The sequence below is a fragment of the Dermochelys coriacea genome, chromosome 20 (genome assembly GCF_009764565.3).
Source record: "Dermochelys coriacea isolate rDerCor1 chromosome 20, rDerCor1.pri.v4, whole genome shotgun sequence".
Lineage (NCBI taxonomy): Eukaryota > Metazoa > Chordata > Testudines > Dermochelyidae > Dermochelys > Dermochelys coriacea.
This window is the reverse complement of record NC_050087.2, coordinates 8,218,669-8,224,390: the sequence shown is the minus strand read 5'-3', so window position 1 is coordinate 8,224,390 and position 5,722 is coordinate 8,218,669.

Here is a 5,722-nt window from a genome sequence, read left to right as displayed (position 1 = left end):
AGCCTGCATCTGAGCGCCCGTCCCTTCCCGGCAGCCCGAGCCCGAGCACCCGTCCCTTTCCTGCAGCCTGTGTCTGAGCGCCCGTCTCCTCCCTGCAGCCCGCGTCTGAGCGCCCGTTGCCTCCCTGCAGCCTGCATCTGAGCGCCCATCCCCTCCCTGCAGCATCTGAGCGCCCGTCCCCTCCCTGCAGCCTGCGTCTGAGCGCCCATCCCCTCCCTGCAGCCTGCATCTGAGCACCCATCCCCTCCCTGCAATCTGAGCGCCCGTCCTCTCCCTGCAGCCTGCATCTGAGCACCCATCCCCTCCCTGCAATCTGAGCGCCCGTCCTCTCCCGGCAGCCTGCGTCTGAGCGCCTGGCGCCTCCCTGCAGCCTACGTCTGAGCGCCCGTCGCCTCCCTGCAATCTGAGCGCCTGTCCTCTCCCTGCAGCCCGCATCTGAGTGCCAGTTCCCTCCCTGCAGCCCGCGTCTGAGCACCCGTCCCTTCCCTGCAGCCCGCAGCCCGCGTCTGAATGCCCATCCCCTCTCTGCAGCCCTCACCCAAGCACCCGTCCCCTCCCTGCAGCCTGCATCTGAGCGCCCATCCCCTCCCTGCAACCTGACCACCTGTCCCCTCCCTGCAGCCTGCCTCTGAGCATCTGTCCCTTCCCTGCAGCCTGTGTCTGAGTGCCCATCCCTTCCCCTTAACGCCTGTCCCCTCCCTTCAGCCGGCACCCAAGCATCCGTCCCTTCCCTGCAACCTGCGTCTGAGCACCCATCCCTTCCCCAGAGCCTGCCTCTGAGCACCCATTCCCAGGGCGAGGCTGGGAAGGGGGGGCAGGTCCTGGGGGGAGGTTGGGAAGGGGCTGGTGGGGCTCACTGCACACAGTTCTACAGAAGCAGGTCCATGGTCTCCCCCAGAGGAGATGGCCCTCAGGTGCTAGCAATCCCTGACTCTCAGTGTAATGAGCTTCCCTGTGGGAGGCTTGTTCTGTTGCTCTCTGGAGTATCTGCAGGAGCAAGGCAGCTTCTGAAAACACGATCATTGTCTGAAGCTGCTGGACCCGCATTAGCACAGAGAAGCAAATGGTTACACAGCATTAGGACTGGCCAGTGCCATTGCTCCCTTCAGCCAGGCTGCAGCAGGAGCCATCTCTGGGACTCTCTGTATCTGTTTCTTTTCAGTCCTAGGCCAGAGCCTTGTGGGCCTGTCTACACTGCAAAACAAAACCCGCTGCTGGCCTAGCTCAGCCAACTCGGTCTCATGGGCTTACGCTGCGGGGCTTAGGCTGCGGGGCATGAAAGTTGCTGGCACCCAGGCCCTGGCCCTCACGATGGGGGAGGATCTCAGAGCCCAGGCTCCAGCCAACATGGGAACATCTGCACTGCAATTTTAGCCCCGCAGCCCAAGCCCCGCAACCCAAATCAGCTGAGCTGGGTTCTGAGGCTCAATGCCACAGGTTTTATTTCAGTGTAGATGGACCCTGGGAGATGCCACAGGGCTGAGACAGGCAGTAGAGACAGGGAGCTGCTGGCCAGGCGTGTGTGTTGGAGGAGGGCCCTGTAGCAGTCCCTCCATGACCCCTAACTGGGTGTGACATACCAGGATACAATCCAGACTAATGAGTAGCTGTGCCACACCTGCCCTCTTACCCGGGATGCCCTTTACAATGCTTGCTGCTGTAGCCTCCAGCTTGGACTGTTCACAAACAGTCTCCAGCGTACAAATCACTCCCAGCTATGCCTGTGTGTGGGCTGTAGCCACGCCTTTGCTCTTACCAGCCTGGGTTAGACTGCAGAGTGACCCCAACACAGCCCCAGTCCCAGATTTCCCCCCAGAAATCTCCACTACTGCCCAGCCCTCTTCTGACAACACAAGTTTCTATGAAGGCCGTTATTTTCCTAATAGAAACAATATGCACATAACTTGCCATCCCAAATGCAGTTTCCCAAACACTTCAGTTTAAGCACACTGGGTCAGATAAAACAATAAAACAAGGTCATTAACTACAAAGTGGGGTTTTTAAGTGAGTACAAGTAATGAGGCATAAAAGCCAGAAACAGTTGCAAGAAAAATAAAGATAAAACGCAACTGGTGCCTAACTTAAACTATGTTAAGCTCAATACAAAGTTTTATCCTCAGGTGCTCCAGCACTGTCCCTGACCAAACTTCTTCAGTCAGGACCCCTTCTCCCAGAACCCAATAAATGCTTCCTTTGTCTTGTTGCTTCAGGTACCATGAATGTGATAGGCAGGGAAAGAAAGTGTCTTGGGCTGTTTGTCCCCCCTTGAAAAACATTTCCAGTTGAGATTCAGGAGACAAAGAGTCTATGTGGAAGGATGTTCCCTGCTGCTTTTTCCTCATCTGTTTCAGCTTCCTTTGTTTCCCTTCCTGCTTCATGACTCTGCTTAGTGCTTAAATGTAAATCAAGCAGAGTATGCATTCCTCTATTTGGGGCAGATGGGTTTGCCAACCTCAGGCATGTGTTGATAACACCATACAGGGGAATTTATAACTTCCCATACAATGTTGCCACACATATTTTACCAGGACAATAATGATCAACAAGTTACGATTTTTCAGCTGATACCTCACAAAGCATACGTTGTACACAGACTTGTATAATAGCGTGTAGGGTGTGGGCACAGAAGTACATTCTGTCAAACTGGGTCCCTGCGTCTGCCCTCTAGTGACCGGTCTTGATGTCACCCTCATTCCACTGAGCTGGTGTGAAGGCCTAGATTCAGAGAATCCCCTCTGCAGAGAGGATCTCCCCACTGGACTGGAGCCAGCCAGGCCAACTCCTATGCCTGACACACACATCCCAGTGCAGGGAGCAGCAGGAGGTGGTGATGGAGATGTGGGGGCCCCCATGGGGATGCGGTGCCCACAACACTGGGGCCAGGAGGAACAGAGTCAGGGTGGGAGCCCATTGCAAAATCCCAATCTCTGCATTCAGTCCTGGCATCAGGGGCTGATGGGATTTTCTCTGGTGCTGTCTGAAGTGCAGCCCTGGTAGCCATCAGGGAAAGGAGGAGGAGCATGATCCCCATGGCACCCCCAAATCCACCCCCACTGGCTCTCAAAAGGTTAATGTGAACAGGCTGAGCTGCAGCTCCTGACCGTATAAAGCAGCCCCCTAGCCAAGCTGGGAGTGTTGGCACAATGCCCAGCAGCTGACTGAGTCCCCTGTCACCTTCTATGGGTGTTCTCTCCACACAGGGCTGGGAGGGGAAATCTTACTGGCAGGTCCCATGGGGGGGGTGGGAGTGGCGGTGGAGAATAGTAACCTGCCTGGAGATCCTAGGAGATCCCATTCTTGGTTCCTATTGGTCTCTGTTTGTACTGGAGGCCCAGACACCAGCGGAGCCCCAGAGGCAATGGGTCTGGGGGAACATGTCCCACTGGGGTTGCCGCTCTGGCCTGTCCACACTTCGCTTGTAGGAATGGGATGGGGGTTGGGCCCCATTCTTGGCCAGTCTGTACCTAGGACCGTGGTGCCGGGTGCCCTGGGGTTTTGCTTGGCCCTAGTGTCCCAGCTGGGGGAAGGAGTCCTGGGGGTCAGGAACTGACATCCCCACACAGCTGAGTAGGGAGTTGCCATGGTGCTCAGCCCCCTGAATGCTCTGTACCCCACAGTCCGTGTGGCGGGGGGGGAGCTGGGGCTCAGCACAGCTCTCACGTGTTTGAGAGGCAGGATGGATAGTGCTCACAGCAGAGAAGCCAGGGCTCTTGGGTCCTGCACCCACTGTGTGCCCATGGGCAAGGCCCTGCCCCAGCTTCCCCCCTGCACTGGGGGGATAGTCAGATGCACCCCCTTTGTACAGCAATTTCAGCTCTTCTGGGGAATGTGCTGCTGAAGCGCAGAGCATCATTCCAGCAGGGAGTGACGGCTGGGACTGATGGGCGTCAGAGCCAGACTGGGAGCCAGGTGCAAAACCCGGGAGGGGGATTCCCCCAGAAAACTTCTCAGTGGGGACACGGGGGATTCGCCTTGACACTGGGCATCTCCGTCTGAACTGGCGTGCCACAGCAATGGGCTGGGCTCTCTGATCAGAATGGGCCCTCTGGCCATGAATCCATGACTCGCTGCCAGACACCCATGGTGCTGCCTAGCTTAGCCCTGGCACCTGGTGGGTGAGCAGCAAGTTCTCCACAGACTCAGGGCTCCCCAGCTCTGCAATGACTCCTGTCGGCCCCAGCAGCCCACACAGAGAGAGCCAGGGGTGTCCCAGAGCAGATGTTGGCTGGCAGACCCCATTCCCCAGCCAATGGGAAGTGGCTACAATTTGCATCATGGGCCCGTCCCTCTGCCCACCGGTTCCTGGATCTTCATCAGCTCCTCTATTTCCAGAGCTGTGGGCAACTGGGTGCTAGTCACTGCATGGTCTAGCAGTGAGAGCAAAAGGTCACAGACTCACTGAGTCACCTCAGGCGAGTGAGGGGAATCACCCGCGGGACCATCCACAGGGTCCTGGTGGCTCCTCCATCACTAACCATTGTTAAATGGAGACTGAGTGTTTTTCTCACAGGTCTGCTCTAGGTCCACATGAATTAACTCAGGGCACTGGTAGGGCCTGTGCTGTGCAGGAGGTCAGGCTAGGTAACCACACCGGTCCCTTTTAGCCTTGGACTCTGGGAATCTCTAAGTGCCCCACCCCAACTCAGCCCAGAGGACTCTCCTCCGCTTCCTGCCCTGAGCTCCTATCTTGCTGAGTGTCATTAAACAGCTGCCGCATCCCATCCCAGAGGTAGCTGCATCATGGCGGTGGGTTAAAGGAGACAGACGCGGGGGGGGGGTGCTTGTGCCCCTGCCATGGAGGAGTGGGAGTCATGGGGGCTGCTTAAGCATGGCCTGGTGATTCTATAAAGAGCTGTGCTGCCCTGTGCAGTGAGGCTGGGCCCTTGGAATTCAAAGAAATGCCCTGAGCTTCCCTATGCACTGGGGAGCAAGGGCTGGCTGTTTGAGCACAGTCCTGGGAGCCCGGACACCTGGGTCCTAATTCCTCATGCGCTCTGCAGCCTTGAGCACTTCACACCCAATCAGACTTTCCAAAGTGGCTCCCATCTCCCGTTGCCACCAGGATCAAGGGACATCGGCCTCATTGTCCACGGGCCTCAGTTTCCACTGGTAAAAGGAGGCAGTAATGTTCATTCCCTGGCCTCTTTGGGGGGCAGCAGCTAGTGTTTGTACAGTGCTGGGGCATGGGAGTGCTGAGCACTGGGGCCCATCCCACTGGCATTGGGAGCCCCACCTTCACCATGGCTTCAAACTCCCCAGCTCCCTGGAGGGCTCAGACCCCCTGGCAATGGGGGGGTCAAAGAACCTAGAGGGTTCTTTGGATGGTTAATGATGGAGCTGCCTGGAGCACCAGGCATCCAGCACCTGGCTGGGGGAGGGGCTCCTCTCCTCAGCAGCTCCGGTGGGCTTGGGCCGGGCTGGGCCAGGGGAAGGGCTCCTCTCCCTGGCAGCTCCAGTGGGGCTGGGCTAAGCCAGGGGAGGGGCTCCTCTCTCTGCCTGCGTGTCCCTTGAGAGTCTGCTGCGTGGGCCAAGCAGCTTACAGGGAACTTAGGCTGCAGATCACTTGCTCTTTGGGGCAGGGACCTGGAAGATTGGGGGCACCGCAGGAGACAATAATAGAGCAATAACGCCCCTGGCCACACCAGGCCATTGTTCTGCGCTGGTGCCGCAGGGGCTAGACGCACTATTCACCTGTGCAGGGGCCACATGCTGCCATGCTTCT